The sequence below is a fragment of the Papilio polytes genome, unplaced genomic scaffold, assembly GCF_000836215.1.
Source record: "Papilio polytes unplaced genomic scaffold, Ppol_1.0 DF824191.1, whole genome shotgun sequence".
In the NCBI taxonomy this organism is placed as follows: Eukaryota; Metazoa; Arthropoda; class Insecta; order Lepidoptera; family Papilionidae; genus Papilio; species Papilio polytes.
Genome location: NW_013525013.1, coordinates 2,540,925 through 2,563,581, shown reverse-complemented (window position 1 = coordinate 2,563,581; position 22,657 = coordinate 2,540,925). Strand labels below are relative to the sequence as shown.

The following is a 22,657-nucleotide window of genomic DNA, read 5'->3' as shown; positions in this document are numbered from 1 at the left end:
TATATGGATGGATGTTTGTTAGAGTTTGTAGCCTTAACGACTGAACGGATTTCGATGAAATTCGGCATAAACGTGGAGCGTAGTCTGGAAGAACATATAGGCTACTCACTTATGTTTTTTTTTATTACACGCAGACGGAGTCGCGGGCGAAAGCTATCATAAAACAAGTAATAATAATAGATGCTTAAAAATGAGTGAAGGGATTATGTAATTAATTTTTATACCTTTGTTTTAAATCAAAATACTTAGCGATACAGAAGGTTTCCATGTACTTAAGGAAGTTAAATATGAACACATATTTAATATATTGTTACCCCTGGCTTCATTAGACAGCGAGTCGATTCTCAAACATTAAATACGACGATGCCGTCTAATAATGTCTCATTATTGTTAAGAATTATTAAAATTAATACATCCCCATATGAAGGCAACTCGGCTTGATAAAGCAGATTCATTAAGAGCGTTTCAGATGTTTAATTTAAGGCTTATGAAGTTATTTGTTTGCACAATGAAATAATCTGCTACTGGGAGAAAAGATTGATCAGCTTTGCCTTTCTTGTTTGTCGTATACTGCATGTTTAATTTATACTTACATCAAGCTGTGATTAGTGGTTTCGTTTTTTTTATTCTTCAAAAAAAAATCTTTAATTGTTTTAAAAATGTTAACATATAATCGTTTGCTGATATTAGAATATTACCAACAATTTTTTAATCAATTGTCTAGAGTAAATCGCCTACAGTAGATAGGTATGAATTGGAAGCAATAAATATCAGTGACGGAAGCCTAATTAATATAATAAACTAGTCCTCTACCATCCTTCCTTTACTTATAAATAATACCGAAACGCCGTAAGCAGGCCGCCGTAGGTTTGTAATAAATAATCTATGAAAAGATTTTTCCTGCTGTTTTCGGTGCCCACGGTACAGGCATTGCCTAGTGTGGGCATCACCAGATTAATCGTATATTAACCACAAATTGTAATTATCTTTTAGTTGGTATAACTGTTATGGTAATTGTTAATATCTTGTTTTTTAATAAAAATTATTTCTATTTCTATAAAAAAAAGGTTAGGAAAAGGAAAGGGTTTTTAGTGCATTATCTATAAATGGAGATTTCAATGTGCAGCGGTTACCCGTTCGTTTGCCACCTTATACCTACTGCAAAAAGTTCATAATAAAATCATCTTACCATGCAGTGTCTATCTCTGTATAAGACGAAAATAGGTGTATCAAAATTAGGTTATTAATAGAGCGTACATACTAATTTATCTATGAAATATTTTATCATATATAGGAATCTATTCAATAAGGAATAACGTAGTCTCCCTTACTCGAGCCCCTCACGGTCTCGCCTTCAAGGACGGTTTAATTAACTTAATAAATACACACTCCGTTCATTAAGCGCATACGTCGAATATTATGAGCATCTCTACACAATGAGCCGGAAGGATACTTCACTAATCTACATACGAGTACCGATATAATACAGACAAAAGGACTGTAAGACCTTCGCTTAAGTTTATTAAAGGAATTCAAACGTCTAATAGAAATCACGCTTATTCAAAATAATGGACATTGAAAATCTACAAACCTTCTTACTAATATTACAAACGCAAAAGTTTAAATGGATGGTTGTTTTTAGGGTTTGTAGACTAAACTACTAAAAGAGATGTAGAGTATAGTCTGGAAGTACACATACAACATACAAGTACAGTACTTTTGGTTTTTTTAATTCCACGCGGACGGTGTCGCAGGCGAAAGCTAGTTAATTTAAAAATATCTAGTATACAAATCTTCTTTGGGATCCACAGAACATCCTATCTAAGCTTTGTCATAAACGTTACAATGATTTAACTATACTGAAACAAACAAGCATTTAATTTTACTTTAGACTTGCTAGTAACAAATATCAGTATCCGGACGTGAAAAAAACACTAGTAGTCGTGCCATCACTTATTACACAAATGTGACACGATCTTAACAAAAACTAGCGACGGCAGACAGTGTGGCACCGATTTTTTTCGAATGAAATATCAGCTCTTAAACAAACATGAGAATAGGTCACCGCTGACATGTGGCCAGAGGTCTACTCGACACATAAATCTGAACCCGGAAACGGTTATGTGGGTGTGACCCTACAAACTATGCGGGTTCAATGTTTTTATTACCGCTCACGTTATATTGCCTTTTTCATTAACAAATCGAGAGTAAAATATATAATTTGTAATTCACTGGGTAGCTAGAATAGCAACACACCAATATAGTTGTGATACTACAGATTGTATCAAAGAGTAGAATTTGCTGCTATCATCAACTTTAATGCTTTTTAACCTGTAACAAAATAAACGGCATAATAACACGTGGATAGATGTAGGATATGTTTGTACCATACACTTCATACCCATTAGATTAAGTTTTAAAACATCCAGCTTTATTCAAACGACCACAAACAAGGGCCGGTATCATTACGTACAAACAAAACCGAAACGAGCGGGACCCCGGTCCGTTAAATAAAACGATTACAGCCAAAATCTAACGGCACTTCAAACGGCATCCCGTCGAAATTACTCGACGCGTATAAACAGAATCATCATTGTAACACGTGTAATTTCGCTTTCCCGCTATTACGTTGAGCGGGAAACTGCCCGTGCAGGGCCCCCGGTGAATAATTGAGCGGCCTGTGAGAGATGGACCCGCGAAAATATGAAATGATTCTGTCCGGAGATTTGCGCCTGTTAGCTCGTACGTGATTCAGGCACCTGTATAAATGAGCCCCGCCGCTCGAATCGTCGGATTTATACACTGTGTTAACAGTAAAGGACAGATTATTTGTTTAGTTGTCGCGAATGCGTACCGCTTCGTTAAAACGTGAAATTTATACGGACGAGGATGGATTTATGTTGTATTGTTTGCGGTTAGGCTTTTAATTTATTTTACGGCCTTTTTTGGTGGGTTTATAGGGGAAATACCGTAAGTATTTTTACCCTTTTAAGTCAGTAAGTAGACAGTGATAAGTGAAGTATTGTACTGAATTTATTACGATAGCTTTGAAATTAAAACCTATTGTTGAAGTTAAACATCACTATTTAAGAAAATAAAGATATTTTTTTCACAGTATCGATAGTCCCAACGTGATCGTAAGATTAAGAAAGACAAAAAATAATCAAAACAAAAATGAACGCACACGCCAAGGAATAACGTTGGTTCCTAATCCGAAGCGGGAAGCGAACCCGACACCGCGACCGCGGCCCACCGGCGCGCTTCCTCGCTTCCTAGCTCGTCACTTTTTGTTGCCGACCAATTTATAGTTCCGGCCACCCTGCTCGGACACGTGGATAAACTTTGATTTATATTTAGAAATTTATTAGACGTAATGTTTTTTACGCCAATCGAAATGAACGTAGATCGTGGACTTGATGCATTAGCATTTTGTAAAGGCGACAAGAATCATTAAATGGTTGAAGGTGAATCAATATTCGTATTGATATTGTGATAAAAGGTATCCTATGTCAATGATATATTAATAAACAGGTTTGTACATAATGATTCAAATTGTCGAGTAAACAAGCATTCTTATGACTTATATAGCACACAATTTCGATTATCAACCTTTTATATGGATATTTATTAAATAAAACAGCATATTTTCACATGTGAAAATAAAAAAAATAGTAATATAACGCTTTTTATTTTAACATTTATTAAAAACTTAAGTGTATATTTTGTGTCTTTTGTTTAGAAATTTGTATAATTTTGAATCCGTAACTTCATAATTTTAAAAATAATATGCGATTACTGATCAGATAAATATTTAACATAATATGGTAACAGAAATCACATTATGGATGCAAAAGTGTTTAATACGCCCTCAAGTATAGGCGGGAAAAACCGGAAGCTTAATGAAAGCTTATGTAGAAAAGTTCGTAGTTACGCACTCCTTGGATAGATGGCGGTGTATACGACTTTTTTTCAGACCGAATAAATTGATAGAAAAGAGTATGTTGGTCTAAATTTTTTCAAAATTGGACGTTGATTTATTTTAATTTTGTTTAAAATTTTTTTTTCAAACGTTTAAAAAAAATCATTTAATCGTTTTAAAAATCATGATTCTATGAAATTTTAGTCGTCAGCTTCACATTATTACCATGGATCAATCAAATGAAAAGTGTAGAAAAATAAATTTAAAAAGTTATATTTATGACTATATCATATATTTTGTATTTTTTATAAGAGCAGGAGGCAAACGAGCAACGGAAACACCGAGCTGTTCATCGACGTCTATGGACATCCGCAATACCAAAGGATTTTTGAAGAACCCTAAGTAACGATAACTTAAGTATCTGATAAGATTTTTAAATATGATGTGGAAAAAACTAAGTACTTTGAGAAAAGGAAAACAAATTGGCGTCAAAATATTTTTATGTATTCACTTATTGCTGGTGTTAAAATGTTAAAAATAGTTTTTGTATAGTAGAGGTCATAATTATTAGTTGTGGGCCTTTTTATGTTTTATTCAGAAGTGAACGCGCCAAAACCCGGCCATGCATAATTACCTCCCGTGAGGATCGGAGGGTGAACCACCGACAGGGAATAGAGTGGAGTCGTGTTACTACTAGTTTAATTTATATTATTTATTTGAAAATTATTTTAAAACTAACATTTAATTATTTTACGTACATGCTTATTTCAAATTAATAGATAGCATTAACTAAAAACATTTCGCATTGCATATTTTCTATTTTTATTATATATACGAATATTTTTCATTTTTTTCTCAGGTAGCCATATTACAGTAAAGCTTACTAAAATTATTATATTATTTAAATTATTTATACTTAAATGCTTATTTTTATTTTATAACTTCACAATTCAGCGTAAATAATCCACGTCGATTACTCACTGAAGTAATTAAAATAATAATATTATTTTATACTTGAAGCTATTCTTTGAATGTCTAGACTCTAAATGTTTGATATCTTCTTATCATGAGAGTCATCTTCGTGAGATAGAATTACTATTCCTCTTAATACAATTGACGCACGCCATGGGCAGGAATAGGAACATACAAATTTTATTTTACACTAAAATATTGAATATGGTGTCTTTCAACTAATAATTACGTAGTTACAGAAAGTAAACTTACTACAATTAAATTCGGGAAAAATGTAAAAAAAAATCAAATAATACGAATATTTTATCTACTCCACTCATGCGGCTGTCCGTTACCGGACTCTTTTGTATGCATTTATCGGTGAATTACAACGTCGGACTGCAGCTAAAGTACATACGTATATTAACGTTATTTTACATTCATTGTTTATGCACTATATGTATACGAATCGGCAATATAGATACATTGGAGATACTTAAAAATACATTTGTCTATACTAATATTATAAAGAGCAAAACTTTGAATGTAATGAAAAGGCTCAAAAACTACTGGGTCGATTTTAAAAATTCCTTCACTGCTAGAAAGGTAATTATCTGTGTACAGTACATTTTTTTCATCTTTATTTTTTTTTATTTTTAAATATCACGCGGACGGAGTCGCCGGCAAAAGCTAGTATTCTATACAGGAGTTCCGTATAATTACTACATTTTTGTTTGTTCATTAAAATGTAATGTAAGAACGCGCGCACAACTTTGGCTAAACTATAATACAACTGTTTTGCCGCGCTTTAAATTCTATGAGCTTATATGCAAGTACGCCTACTAAAATAGAGATTTTCAATTGTGCAACTAAACAGTTGAATTGATTGCGAAACAATCGACAGTCAACAATCGCACAGTTGTGCGATAGTTTAGTCAAAGGTGAGCACGCGTTCTAAGTATTATAACTTGGATGCAATTTGTTAACATAAATGGATCTATAAAGCAGAACGAGAAAATAAACATATTAAATCTTATTGTTGTAGTCCTTCGTAAAACAATAATTAAATGAGTACTAAAGATATTTTTTACGGTAAAGTGAAATACTTCATATTAAAAAATCAGTGTTTTGTTTAGGTAGTAGGAATTAATCAATCGCTTTTATTTCACAGTTTATAACTGTGGCGACCTTTTCAGCTCTGACGCTAGTGATAGGAATAAAATTATTGCTCTTATCGTCTGTTCCTTTATAATAAGAAGCTTGTTATAGATTAACTGACACAACATTTAGAAGCAATCTATACTATTATAATAAAGCGTAAACACACACTTCTTTGTTGCCTAAAATGTCAGCAATTACAGCATATTTTTGAATAATTATATTTTTAATAAAAAGCCCTACACTTACCGTCACGCTTTAGGCTATACATTTTAACGCCATTATTCTTAGGTGGTAAATATTTTGAATAAAAACCCTAATGTGGGAAAGAGACCATAAGTTGCTGCCAACATCAAGAAAGCAAGATTGCTAAGGTTGTCATGTCATGTCATTTTGACATTTGCTATTGATAATTTGACAAATGTAAACAATAAAGTAAATTGTTCATAATTTCATGCGGATGAAGCCGCACAGAAACAGCTAGTCACTAATAACAGTTCTAGATATTTAAGTAATCCTGTGCACGTAAGTTAAAGTACATATTAACATCTACCAGTCAGAGATAGTAACATAGATACGAAATATGCATTTAAATATAGAAAAACGAAATTCACATTCCGGGCTGCGAAAAAAACCGTAACATCGCATACGTGGAAATTTAATTACGTGTAAAAATCGAATAAAGAGGAGCACCACGGATATAACCAAATTAGCTGCTGGAGGTAGACACGGTGCGCCGTTCATTAGGCTTGTTTGTAGAAAGCTTTTGCAGGCAAATGAATGGATTTATACGCTGGCTATTAAATCAACGCAGCGGCCAGCAGACAAACAAACGCCTACTGTCTGTGTTTGCTAAGGCGCCCTCTAATTACATACCTAACCTATATCTCCATGTTTTTCATATTTTATATTAATCATTACTTGTCTAACCACTCTTGAAATCTTTAATCCTTGAACGAACTTTGTAACTAACAAAAATTTTGGGACACATCAGTTTAGGTTAGTAAATATAGCATCTGCACTGTATAGTTATATTTTGTTCTTAAAATACAAAGCGTAACTTTTAGTTTAATGCTACAAAAGTAATTGGAACTTTGCCTATCAATGTACAACAAAAGTTTGAAACAAACATATCCCGATTGATCCGATAGCATCCTCTAAAAATGACATGGCGTTTCTATCCAAACAACGAGCACACAACTAACTGAACAGCGAAACACCACAAACCCGAAAACCTACATCCGTACGGATTTTTTAAAAATAAACAAAAGTTGACGAGTCGAGCGAGGCTGAAGTAAATCGATATCCGACCGTCGATCGGATCGCACGTCAAACTTTTGCAATACAGCTCTGCGCTGCAACTATCACGGCCCAAGCTTGAACTTCGGGGATTGTTTGCATCTAATAGTTTTCAAATTGACCGCCTGATTTTTTTTCTGAAACAAGAACAATTTGCAAATCATGTTCAACTTGTTAAAAAAATTCCAATCCCTATACTTTTATTACTTACAAAATTATTTCCCGAATAAGTTTCGTTTCACTGTAGTTTTAAATTAGTTTATGGAACTATAGAAATCAAACCTTGTTTTTGACGGCTGTATATCGTTATATAGATGAAGTGTTTTTTCCTGCGATATTCTTGACAAGTTAAGTAATTGTATGAAAGAATTATTATGCAAATGTTCTAGAATATAAATTTCAACACAGATAATTTATGTAGTCAAATTTATTCTGTCTAAATAATAATAAACTTGCTTAAAAATGTGAGTTTAAGAAACCATGTAGGTAGGTAAACCACCCGCAACAGCGAACCTCCGAAACTAAATATAGCGTAATACAACCCCAGCAACAATACAAATTATAAATACCATTCGAACTCAAAAAGCGTTAATATCCCAAAAAGGAGATATTTTTTTCCGCCAATAACTAGGTTAGTAATACGGGTTTTAACAAAAGCAACTTTTGCAACAATACGCGCTCTCAGGCGCGGCATTACACGGTGGATATAATTAGTTATGGTGTACGGATTTAGATTTTGTTGTTGCGATAATTTTTGTGAATGCGTTGAATAAACATCTGCTCGAGATTTGCGAATTGACAAGCGAACGGCGCATTGAGATGTCATAGAGAAAACTGATACGTTCCGCGCACAATGACGGCCAAAAAATGGTCAGTTATCGACGCAATGCTTTATAACACACATATCGAAATACCGTCTAAATACACATGTTTTAAAGCAGATTGGTACGAAAAAAATATGTTTATTACACTACTTAGATCACTAAGGCCTGACTTAACATAAATGACACCTTTTCCATACGTTTCTACGTTTCAACGTTTATATGAAAAAAAAAAATAATTTGAATTATTTCTAATTCAATATTCTGTTTTTGCTTCATTCAAATTCGCATCTGATTATACAAATCTCGACCACCAGAGTATAGTCATAAAACTTTTTTTTAAATACTGGCTGAAGAGATATAATTTTAAATGTGAGGGCAAAAAAAAAAGAAAACAAAGAAGCGTAAATGATCGTGTTCCGGCACGCGTCCCTCAGTGCCGACCTGACCTTCGTCAAACTGATACATCTGACAGATTAACGCGTATCACTGTTATGCAACATACTGTACGCCCAGTCAAGCGGACATTTATTAAAAATTGTCTACCGAAGTGCCGCGATGACTGGCATTTACAACATTTTACAGACGGATGTACGGCTTATTAGCATTTTACTTGAATTCGGAAATGAATTAAAAAATATTTCACATTTTTATATTTTACATTCATTCTCGTTTCAAAAGAAATTCAACTTAAACCCAAGTTTAGGGTATTGTGTTTTAGAAAAGCGCACTAACGTCTCTAAAGATTACCTATATTTTTTTACACGAATTAAGGGAAGTCATTGACTCCTTTAATACAGGGAATCAACCTAGTAAAGGAGCCAAGGATATACATATAATTGAACAAAATACCGAATTTATAAGATATACGTGAGAAATGTATTTGTAAAATTATATTTGAATTGTAATATTGTATGTTTGTATAAATAAATAAATAAACTAAAGAAGAAAACAGAGAAATAGCTACAACATGTTTTACGAATAGGTTATATTTTAGTTAGTTATATATTTTTTTACTTTCTAACCTAACCTTTTTAGAGAGTATCGTTCACTTTATTTTTACGTAACGCTAAAACGGCATACGCAACAAAAGTTTCGGAAGCGTGAGTACCTCAGATAACGGGCGATCGTTTCTGGCGAACGAATTCTTTTTTCAATATACGCGGGATTCGTTATCGCCTTTATAAAGTCGCGGTCTCACGGACGATATGGTCAGACGAGCTATTTTTTTTCTTTTTTGTCACAAACCGCTACCGGTTCTGTCTCATTCGTTTGAAATATCTGCAATTCATGTAGTCTGTTACGCAGGTTTCATGGATATTTGTTAGTTAACAACTACCGTTTCGTATACATAGATTAAAAATCAATGTAGATACGCAATGTTAAAGTTATAAGCTTATAATTTTCATTGTATTTTTTAAGCTCTTTCTCTCTCTCACACAATCAACATACGCTTTAAAAATGTATAAAGTCTTGAAGAGTCTGTTAATACAAGATTAATGAATAAATTCTCATACAAATGGAACTTAGAATGCATACATATTACATTATGTTACACATAACCTCAAGGTGTCTATGGTAACTTGATGAAGTTTCTCCTTCAATTAATTAACTTTACATTAAATAAAAACGTTTAAAATATACTTTCACAGTGTGTAAGTATCGTAATGTTACGCCATCTCGTGGGAGAGTCATAAAGCGGTGTGGGCGGAGCGGTCGCGACGCGCCACCTCGCCAACCTCGGTCTGACGCCTGACGCCTCACGCCACATACTTAACGAAGGCTAATAAGGCATACATAATACTTTTTACAGTAAATACTGAATTAAAGTTTTTGTATTACGTAATTTAATCTTACTAGTTTAATAAATGTGAAAGTTTAGAAGGATGTTTGCTAACAAACGGCTAAACGAATCTCGAAAATTTTCATAGATGTAGGGCATGGTCTGGAAGAACGCATAGGCTACTTGCTTTAGTTTTTTTTTTTATTTTAACTCCACGCAGGCAAAGTCGCGGACGAAAGCTAGTTATTACATAGTTTCATGTAGGCTTTTAACAGCAATTTCACCATCAAAAGTAAATGGTTACTTAAATAGCAATGATCTTCACTTATACTAAAAATACACTAAGTGACCCTTTTAATGGTCACTTATTGAGTGCAGTTAACAGCGACTATATACCGTCAAATCTCTATAACTCAAGGTCGGGGAATATTCTTATCTGTACTGATAAAAGAACTTTGTGAGGCGGACGATCGCTTCCAATATGCGATGGCTATAGCGCGCGTCATTTGTTCCTCCGTTCATTTAAGCGGATTCAATAATGTAGCAAGATATGCCTTGTAATTTTGCTACAGACTAGTTTTTTATATAATTTACAATAACAATAGACGGTATATTTGCGTCTTGATTTTTTGAACGGCTGACAATAGACATTTAACGATTTGACCAAATATTAACGTCATTATTATGTGCTGGTCATAGTGTAGGTATAATTTCTATGCAATTTATTTTACACCTTGAAGTTACAGTATAACGTTTAAAGGTAACACGAGGTATACATACATCGTAAAGACAACGGATGGTGGAGCCAGCAGAGCGTATAATTTAGAGTTTATGGGGTCATTAGGCGGCAGCAGGGCGGCGAGCAGACTTTTTGTTTGAAGGCATCGCAATTAACCCGTGAAACGATAATCGATCGCTTCTTGCCCACTTTAAACTGACACACATTGTTTTTATAACTGACATCATATCCGCACAACTACATACATACACTCAACATAAGAGCATGAGCACACCTAAAACTAAACTATCGCACAACTGTTTATTCTCGCTTTGATTCCTACGAGCTTATAAGAAGGTACGTACACGATTCGATGTTTAATTGTGCAAATAAACAGTTGAATTAGCTGCGAAACAATCGACAATCGCACATTAGTTTAGTCATATTTTTTAAATAACATCCTTTAGACGTCAGTTCCAACCGTAAAGTACGGGTAAAACGGGGCGAATAGGTACCACTTTCAATGATAATTTTCGTACATATTTTGTATGGATGCTTTTTTATAAAAAATCAATAACTAGTCCTACTAGAAAACACTACGTTTCCATGTGTATGAATTTAATTTCGCACCTATATAGATTTTAATAAGCAATCTATTAAAAAAAAGATTTTTTGCTACAACAATGCAAGACAGACAGTGTTCCCCTGTATTGGGGTACCCCAGCATCGTTTGATTACGAATAGCGCCATACTGATGCTGGCGTATCACGATTATCTCTCCGAGATCGACGGAAACATTCAATCACGTCTCAGCTTGTTCCTCTTCGGAGATAAGACGTTTGTTTCCTTCCCGGGCAGAGGAGTGAAGGGCGCTGGGGAGCAGGAAGTGGCATTTGGCACGGGCAATTGACGCCGCTGATAGAATCGCGAGCTGAGCTTGCAGGAAAATAGTCTAGGAGCTACTATCACTTTCAGTGATTCTATATTTATATAGATTACAAAACTCATTAGTTTAAATGTCTGATAAATCTTACTAATGTTATAAATGCGAAAGTTTAGATGGATGGATGGATAGATGGATAGATGGATAGATGGATAGATGGATGGATGTTTGTTAGCGTTTGTAGCCTAAACGGCTGAACGGATCTCCATAAAATTTGGCACAGGTTTAGAGCATAGTCTAGAAGAACACATAGGCTACTTTTTATCCCTGGAATAGTTACGGTTCCCGTGGGATTCATTAATTTAGTTTTTTAATGTTTACTCGATCATTCTACAACGGTTCAACATATCTTATTGAAATTTGGCACATTTTTAAATCTAAAACAAAGTCTGGAGTACACATGGGATAAGGTTCACCCCGAGAAATGTCCGGTTCCCAAGGGATACGTAGCTATTTGTAATTTTTATAGTTTGTATGTTTTCTAATACCACGCGTACGAAGTCGCGGGCAACAGCTCGTACTTCAATATTTAACTTAGCATTTTTTAATTTCAATAGAGATAGATCGTTTACGTTTTTTGATATTATAGATATCTGACCTCACCATATACGGTATGTTCTACTTTAGCGGTATTATTAGTAAGAAATATTTTTAAAAATATAGTTAATCATTTAAAGGCAACATAGCCAATAAATAAAAAATACAATTTTAGAGTTAGGATGCTGCTGCCCCCCCCCCCTGACACTGCAGTGCGTTAGAGAACAGCATCCTAAGAAGGCTAGATGACAAGCCCAACTGCCCGATCATGGGCCATAAGGTGCGCGCACACGTAACCGGCATTAGGTTATGTTATAAGTAGATCAAGTGTTTTTTGTCAATTGTAAATATTTTAATTATATGTAATATATCTTACATGAGTTAAATAAATAATTAAATAAAATTAAATACTGCTTCTTGTTAAATACGTATATTATTTTTTTATAAAAACTAATCAATTGAATTTAAACAACGTATTTATCGCGCAGGCTCTTAGTGTATGCGGTGTGAGTGAGCGCGGTGCGGTGTCGGCGAGCCGCGACACCGCTTCCGATAGAGTGAGTGATACTCCACCTAACTTGGCCGTATTTTATACGATACATTGAATCGAAAACAATTTCGTTTTGTTTGCCGAAGCTTTCATAAAAGCTATTTTATTTTAAAGAGGTAGCATTTTATAAGATCGCGGCTTGCTTTCTAGACAATGTCGTAGCTTAAATAACATCTTTGTAAGTTTCTTTTGATCAACTAGTATTTCAAATTACCTTCTTGATAAATTTACTATAGCAGTAAAGAAATCAAAGATAGTTTTAGCGTCTACCACTGTGAGAATTTTAGTTGTTCGTTGCTTTTCCGGTAAGTTAGATTAGTATATATTTTTAAGTAGTTCCCAAGCGATATTAACACAAGTGTCTTTTGAAATACAAACCTTCTGCTTCGAGTCAATATAACTATAGTTATAAAAACATTTCTAATTAAGATTTGTTTAAAAAAAAAATAATTCAACAATAATTAATGAATGAACACGGGAACAGCAGGTTGAATATTAAACGTTGTTAATTGCCTAAACAAAACACAACAGCTGACACGAATGTTAGAAAAAATCGGAAATCCACCTGTTACGGTCGTAATTCACAGATCGGGGTATAATCGACCTCCTGCGCTTTTATATTTTATTTGTTTAGAACGGTATCAAAGTAAATGGCATCATTAGGTTAGCCACAGGAGATGCGCGGTTTATGTCTTTATTGGACCGTTTTATTGACGGTTGTAGCGTGACGTGTGACTCTGCCCTAATATATTTTACAGCTGTCGCTTAAAGGATATGTAGATATATACCATGTTATATTAATAAATATCTAACACTAACTATTGCTCGCAGATCCGCCCGCGTAAACTTAAAAAGTAATAAAACAGCCAATATTACTCACTGATAACGTAGCTTTTAAATAGTGAAAGAATTTTTGAAATCAGCCCGGTAGTTTTTGAGTTATTTCAATACATACAAAAATACAAATTCTTTCTTCTTCATAATATTAGTAAAGACATAGATTAGACATTCAGTATCAGATGTTCTACATAACTCTACAAGGTAACTGAGTAAGGTGCTTGATGCTGCTTTTACAACAAAAGAAATTACTTTATTTAAATAAGGTTTATTTCGCACTAGCTTCCGCTTGCGACTCCGTCTGCGTGAAATCAAACAAAAATAAAAGAAAACAGCATTTGTATTCTTCCAGACTATGCACTACATCTATGCCAAATTTAATCGAGATCCGTTAAGCCGTTTAGGCTACAGACTCTAAGAAAAATCCATCCATACAAACTTTTGCATTTATAATATTAGTAAGATTGAATTACAGTAATTTTGAATTATGGTAAATTACAATTCAAAGACTTTTCATATTAATCACAATTAAATTTCGATATACAAATAAATAATTGCAATCGTTTACCATAAGTATATCTTGTATATGAGGGTTGTGAATGGTTCTTATGTGGGCACTGTTACCCACGACCACTGGTGCATGTCGGCCGGTCACGACACATTGCCTCCCACTACCATTCCACGGTTAAAACATAATTGCCACTGGAACACACCAATTGCCGCCAATTTTATGCGTCGTTATACAAACTTATGTAATATCCATTCGAATAAAACTTTTCGTATTCGCTTTGTTTACCGATACTACACGATTTTTCGATACTTTTTAAGCATTTTTTAACTTAACATCAAATATAGATAATTTATAAGGGAAAAACACATATTTATGGTGAGTTTAAGACAAAAATTAATGGAAATATTTATCAATTCAATCATAATTTTATAAAAGAACTCAAAATAATGATATAAATGAGAGAACGAGAGCATAAGACAATCTGTAAATTGAACCATCATTTTGATCGCAAAATACACTTGAGCGATATTTATATTCAATTAAAAATCAATGTGAACATGACATGTAAATGGGTCCAACATTCCTAATCAAGATAATTAAGGGCTGTGCAAAACAAAAATTTTATTGAAAGGCGTCGCCGTGTGACGCGGCGGGCGGCGTGAACACACAATGACTCGGCGGGGAGTCGCGGCTCGCATGCCCACATTATCATAGGGTTTGCACATATCCAAAATTTTATATTAATGCTTGTCAAAAAATACCTTAAACTATATTCAACAACGATAAAAGGTAATAAGGCGTCGTTAACAAGTTTGCGACAAACGTATCATAGTGAAGTTAAAAACCAGAATAAGAGAGAAGACCATGTAATAAACACTGATAGAGAATTTTTCAATCGCTCTTTATAAAAAGTACAATTTATTGACGATTGTAAACATCATCTTATTCTTAATTAAGAATAAGGTTGTTTTTATAGAATTTTAGCGTAGCTTAATTAAACTATTAACTAACCAGACTAATGTGTGTATATCCAAAAACATGGTCATGTTAGTAACCTGTAAGTAATTAACAAATGACTGAAACTACCAGCCCTAGTTTCCATGTTCATATTAGACATAGGCGAGGGAGCTTAAAGCTCGCGGGGCCGCTGCTGAGGCGCTCGTCGCCCGCCTCACTGTGACCGCCCAGCGGCGCGTAAAGCGCGACTGCATTGTGACAACCCTAGCGGTACCGCGCCACCCGCCCGCCTGACTCTACCTTGCAATATATTTTCCTACTGGCCCATAATGTGACCTGTTTAATAAACAAATATTTAGTTTATTGTTACACGAACTTTTCGTATTTGTGACTGATTACATGAAGTCAAGTAGTAATATTAAATGAAAAATCGAAAGTTGTATTAAAGCCATAAAAGGTGAACGAAAGTATGAAATGATTGTGTGAAAGAGGATAAGCGTAAGAAGGAATTTAATTCAAATATGACAACTTATAAAATGTATAGAAAAATAGTACATTCTAAGTAGATTTTTCATAACGACAAGGACGCGTTGATTAAGAAGTGAATCAAAGATTTGTTTGCCTTTAACTAAAAAAAGTTATATGCAGTCGTTCATATTGTTGTATAGCTAAATATATCGATATTAGCGTACACAAACAAAAACAAACACGCATCTATTTCGGCATCAATCTACCCTCACACCTATAAGCTGCAGTACAACAATAGTGTTGTGCATAATGTGCTCAGCGGGTGGAAACTCACTCTTAGCTGATGACGCGCTGCAAAGGCACAGCACCACTACAGCGAGCAGAGGACCCGAATGCATTTGTACAGATCATAATTCTTAGCTTCCACCTCTAAGTTAGAACAATGTCTACATAGTAACGTGTGGACCTTTCCCATCTATTGTTTTAACCGTAAAAGGTACATTATCAATATTGAAGCTTAGGTTTTAAAAATGGAAAATACTTAAGATATTGTAAAGTTAACATATCAATTAGCATCTGCAACGAAAAAAGGCCAGCATATACAGTTTTAAAAATTATAAGTTCAAAAACGAATAACATTTTATCAAACGTTTTACTAAATTATTGTATACCACTCGAAAAATCGATTACTATGTTAAAAAAGTACGAAGGGTAAAATGGGGCGAGTAGTTAAAAAGCAGAATTGTGAACATTTGTAGCGATAATTTGTGCCGCAAGCCGTTGGGTTGCGCGGCTGCCGTTGAAAGAATGATACATCATCAGACCAATAATAAATCACACATGATTCAATTAGAAAAATACAGCGGCGGTGCGGCGGTGCGGCGGCAAACGATGGGATACTCGCGGGCACCGCGTACGCTGGGTAATTTGACGTTTTGTATTGCGTCATCCATCAAATGCAATTAACAATGGCCGTCGACTGACATTGCGTGGAGTTTTGGGAAAAAATCCACTTTAAAGTAATTTGCACGAAAGAGGTTAAAGTGAAATAAGATGGATCGTTGATATAAAAAGATAGACCTGTCTTAAATTACGTAAAATGCAGACATTTCTTCAATTTGAGCCCCTTCTAAGTCAACCGTTTCCCTAATTGCATACGTGGTCATGGACTATAGGATACAGTTCTACAAAGTTATTTATAATTTTACGTAAGTAGAAAAATAAGGAACTCCTTCATTTTAGGATCTAAACGTAGGTATATTTGTCCGTCATTTAATTGTCCACTGAACTCACATCCATGGCCCATGTCCCATATTAATGTAGAAGTTTTAACACATGAAGCGTCGCAGCACTCAATAACTCATTGGGGAAATGTAGCGCGGAGGGGCGCGGCCGGTCCGTGTCACGTGCCGGTAATGAGTCCCATGCCTCCCCCTCCCACACTCACCCACTCACCCCCCCATGAGAGTCTCGTGTGGAATTTCACACATACAGCGCCGCTCGCGATTATTTTGATTTATACATTTTTTCCTCTTTTTTCCCAACAATTCATCGAACTGATGTCCGATTTTTTGTTATGATTTAATACGTTCCATAATAAGAGGTAAGACATATCTATTAAATGCTATACACTCATTAACAAACAAAGATTTCCGAAAAAAATGTATACAATCCCTACCTACCCGTTTGTGTTGACACGAGTACTTTAACCATTTCTACCTTATAACGACTCTTACTTCCTCTTTACGTTTAAAACATCGTAACATTAAATAATCCTTAAAGCTCTGCTTTGTTCAGTAAAAGCTTACAATTATTTGGAGGCAAACTAAAATGAGCGCACAATAAGAGTAAAATTCACTTCCTGTAACACAATAGGCAGCCACTTCACCTGTAATACGCGTATGAAACCTTTAATACGTGGTGCCGCGGGCGCTTACCGGATTTACTCTATTTGCACAATACTTACCGCTCGGGGCAGAATGGGCATTGACTTATTAATGTGTTAGACTTGGCGTTAAATTAATAATGTATGTTTAATTATATGTATAATGTTTTGCCTTCATAAAGTCATATAAAACTAATTAATGTTATCTAGTTTTAGGATGTCAAATATTATATTATTATTAGAACTAATACAACAACGAACAAAACCTTTAATCATCTGCCCTGATCTTTTATCTGTATTGTTTTTCCACTGTTTACTACCAATCAATCAATGAGATAGAAATAAAAAAGTTGTTAAATATATAAATATAAAAATAAAAAATAAAATCACTTTATTGTTGATGGGAAGTCTAAATTGTCGTAACTCTATGGTCTAACCGGAAAGGTTCCCTTAAATTCAAGTGACCAATTACGAAGTTACATACGATCTTTGCCTCTTGCCAACTTCTGTATGGGGCACTTCACCCGTTTTGTGTCGGGCCAACATTTAAAAACATTGAGGTTCGAGTGCCGTAAAGAACAGCGGGGAACCGATTCATGTATTGAATAAGTTTCTATTACGCATCATCGATCGATTGTAACGTATTTTATTTGATATAACGTATGGGCTTGAAGACATTAGTCGTCTTTTATTTAAAAATACCTGAGACACATTTCTATAAAAGTTTTAAAAGTCTTCGTAACTAAAATTTCTCATCTTCCTTTGACTTATGATGCTCTAAATTTTACCTAGGATCTCCTTCCCTATTAAAATACTATACAAAATTTATTTTAGTTCTATATGGTAATTAAAATAAAAAACAGATTCCCGAAAACCATATTTTTGTTTTTCTCATATACTTAATGGAGTGTTAAGTTTATCCTATGTTAATAAAATGTAGCTTTCTGTTTTATAAATTAACCTACACATTTTACATAAGCAGTTACAGCGCTACCATTTGCCTGTAATTAAGGTAATTTTTGATTGTAAACGTTTTATGTAGTGACAGTCGGCAGCGCGGGTCGCGGGGAAGGGCCGCGTTTCCGGTCGACAATTTGTAGACACCGCACAGGCCACATGGCGGCCAGAGAACGGTCACTACATGTATTACGATATATGTGTTTTATTGCTTTGTTAAATCAATTAATAAAATATTAATATTTGTTATACTAATAAAGAAAAGATTTCTTTGTTTGTATTGAAAAGACTCCGAAACAATTGAATTGATTCCAAAAATTCTTTCGCTATTAGAATGGTACCTGATCATTTAGTAACATAGATTGTATTTGATTGATTTGAATGATAATTGATATTTCTGCCTGTCCACCGCTGCTACTGACGTGTAGATGATCCCAAGGGTTCTCGCGGAAGATCAGCGCTGGGTGCTTCGATCAGAAGCATCCAGCATTTATTGCTGAGCGAAAACCCAATCCGGTCAGCACTGCATAAACATTTCAATTATTTTGTTTGTCCTGTTAATTACGTGTTTATTATTATTATTTTAATTACTTTGTTGTATGTGTGTGTTTTTTTTCTCTTATTCCAAATTGTGTTGTAGTGGTGATAAGATTAAATGTTATTTTACTTTATTTTATTAACTTTATTTGACACTAATGGCAAGGGTGTGGATATAACAGAAAATCTGACAATTATGTATATTCTTTGCCACAAATGCAAAGCGGAAGCGGATCTCTAGTTATATTAAAAAGACAATGATATTCAACATTTAGTGTTCTTTGAGTCTAAACTGTATATTAGGGGTTCAATAATACTTCTTTTAGCAATCGTTATCAATTCTTAAAATGACTATATTTCATTACTGTTGAAGAAATGTAACCAGATTAATAATTACAACAATTTACTTAAACTGATAATGGATTTTTATGTTTTTTGAATTATTATTCTCGCGCATAAAAAAAAGTCTATTCTAACGCGGGAATAACGAGTAACAAAATTAAGTCATCTCAGCCACGTCAATGAATCTATTCAAGGTTAGAATACTGCATTTTTTTCGTTACATTACCGGGCGGCTTTCTGCATCCCCTTCACTGTAACAACCCAAAAGTCGGTAAATAGCCAACAAAAGGGCTCACAATGCTCCAATGCCAATGTTTGGGCCAAAATAAAGGAATATCTTTGGAAGTGTACGTCGTATTGTGCGCAGGCGCATTGTTGCAGTGCGCAGCATTTCACGGGGAGGGTTGCACAAAACCGCTCGGTAGCTGTCGGTCCCGCCATCAAAGCGCTCATGTTTACTGACAATATTATTTTTATTGCCGTAATTGAGTTGCTTTGACTGTTTGCTCAAACCGGCATCATCAACCAGGGCTTGAACTTTCTAATCTTTATTATCACCACAGCTTCTTTTATTTTAAATTTTTTCTCGATCTCTTTTCTTTAAGCAGTAAACTATTTGGTTTTATTTGTTTCTTATAAAAATCACGATTTCTTGACAGTTAATTTATTTATACTTCGCTAAATTTTTTTTTAGATCTATTATTGATTTTAGCTGTTAGACGAACGTAGAAATGTATGTTTTTATTTTATTTTAGAGATTAGAGTCATACTAAATGTAACAAAAGTAACCACATGAAGCTAAAGTCATGTTCAACTTACATTTAACTTTACTACATATCATAGTAAAAAAAGCATCAGACCACAAAACTTATAAAATTTGAGTCTCTTATCTTTTATTTGAATTACATTGTTCATTTTATTTAATTTATTTCAAATCTCTTTCCAGTAAATTGTGGTATCTACTTCAACTACTCACTACACAGGTTACCGTTAGTTTATTATTATTACTTAGAAAAACACACTCCATATTGAATCGCTATCATAAACCAAGATCCAAACTTCATTACAACTAACCATAACTTGCAATAATTGAAACCAGTTTGCAAACCAATAAACCAATTTTTATAACCCAATCTGGGTAAAAATTCGCCATTCGCAAATAGTGTTGTAAAATTGATTGTTATTTTATGTCGTCGGCGTTATCTTTAAAGTTATAAACCAATTACCGACAAAGCCGAGAGGCGGTGTAACCAACTATAAAGGATGTAACATAAAAGTTGCCGACTTTAAAACAATGTGCTTTGGGTAAGGATTTGTTGGTTAGGTATCCGCTACCTGTTTGTTGTTAAAACTAGAAATTGTTTTATTAGGCCTTTGACCTTATTGTGGTTTTATAATTTTATTACTTTCGTCTTAAAAACAAGTAAGGATTTAATGGAATAACATCAATAAAACAATTCGTGTTATAGTAAGGTAATATTTGAATTTAAGGCCCAATCACAATAGTCGATAATTCAGTTGTTATAAGCTTGCGGGGAGGACAAATATACGTGATCGGTTCGTACAAAGGAAGCAGCAAGATGGGTCTAAGTTGTCGACTATAATGCACAGCAAGGAAAAGTAGAGACTACCCAACGCATGCGAGCCCTAACGACGAATACAAACGGTTCGCCTATACGAGAACTATGGCATGCATGAACAGGAATTCTTTCCCACCACGTATGAAACTGCGCCCTTGAGTATGTGAATTTTAAAGTTCATAGTGCTATAAACATTGCACACACTACAAACATTGTAAGTTGTATATGGAAACATGTTCTGAATGTTGTAACTGTATTCTACATATTAGCAGCAATAAAAAAATCACTCATTTTCATACAATAACTCATACATCAGACGGTATATGATACATATGATAGATCTCTTGCAAATCATGTTGTTTGTGAATGTTTGTATACAATGCAAACAGACACTCATACAATATTTGACATGCAACTGTTGCCATGGCTAAAATCGCGTTCGATTTCCTAACACAATATGTTATGAAGTGTGTTTCACGTGGTAATTTAGATACGTGTTACTGTATTCTATATTATTAGGGACTACCCGACGCATGCGAGCCCTAACGACTAATACAAATAAAGCGTAAACACACACTTCTTTGTTGCCTAAGATCTCAGCAATCACAGCATATTTTTAAATAATTATTTTTTTAATAAAAAGCCCTACTCTTACGTCACACTTTAGGCTACATATTTTCACGCCATTAAACTTAGAGGTTAAATATTTTGGATAAAATCTTAATGTGAGAAAGAGACCATAAGTTGCTGCCAAGGAAGCAAAATTGCCATACTTTGTCATCATATCATGTCATTTTGACATTTGCAATTGAATTTGACAAATGTAATCAATAAAACAATTTTCATAATTTCATGCGAATGAAGTCGCAAGGGAACAGCTAGTAGTGAAATAATATGTCAATTTTTATCGCACAGAAAAGGTACGACAGGAATTTAATATTTAGTGAATAAGGTTTTATTTTATACGTGAGTTTTTGAAATGGTCTTAAATTTAATTGAAGATTATCTGTTGTAGTGCTATATGTATCTGCTACATTTGAAATTAATAATCTGGGTAAACTATTAGTTTTCTCAAAATTAAACTTAAATGTAACTTATGAGGTATAGAAGCGCGGGAAAGTGTAACCAAGAAGCGGGCAAGTTTCCCGGACCGCCCCCGCCCCGCCCCCGCGCTCTCGCTCTCACGCGAGCGCCCGCCCGACTCCCCGCGCCGCGTACCACACGCCGCAAGCGAAGCCTTTGCCTTCACACAAGCTTTATTGGAGCTTACTCAATGTTATTATTGGTTATTATTAATTATACTTAACATATTCTGTGTATGCGCTACGCTACCGTTTTTATTTATAAAATGCAAAGCAGATTATTAATGCACTGAAAAAGTTTGTTATGTAAAGTTTTTAAAATATTACATCGATGCTTAAAAAACTTGAACGTATGTAAATTAAAACATCAATGCCAAAAAACATCCGGAACGGTACAATGAAAAATTTGGCTTCTGAAATTTCCAACAATTAATTATGGTCTTCAGAACGATCGCCGATCAGAATTCTTCGCGTGCCCACCGATGTGGAGTGCCACCCCGCGAACCTCCGCCGACTCAAAAATCATAATTTTTGATGAGCCCGTCGATAGGTTTCAGCGCCGGCCGCGGTTTCCCGCCGCCCCGTGGCCTAATTACCGCCGCTTCGCGATACGTCACCGCGACGGTTCAAAAAAATCCAGCTGTCCCTGTCGCGCGCGCCAGCAGTGCCCAGAGGCGTCTCGCTCCCTCGAGCATTTTTATAAAAACGCAGAGACCGACCGCGACCGTCCCGCTCGTTCCTGCCGCCCGCTCCCTTCGTCTCCTTCCCGCTTTTTACGAGACGCAGGGGCCGCCACCCGGGTGGGGGCGGCGACCGCGCGAA

The 22,657-nt window shown here is 34.8% G+C and overlaps 1 long non-coding RNA gene across 2 annotated transcripts in view; it reads right to left on the bottom strand.

The window, feature by feature from the left end:
* Positions 1 to 2,255: 2,255 nt before the first annotated feature.
* LOC106110953 overlaps positions 2,256 to 22,657 on the bottom strand; it is a 56,252-nt gene continuing 35,850 nt past the window's right edge. For both annotated transcript variants that reach the window (XR_001226134.1, XR_001226133.1), the window contains exon 5: positions 2,256 to 2,331. This is a non-coding gene — a long non-coding RNA (uncharacterized LOC106110953). The remainder of the gene's footprint in view (positions 2,332 to 22,657) is intronic.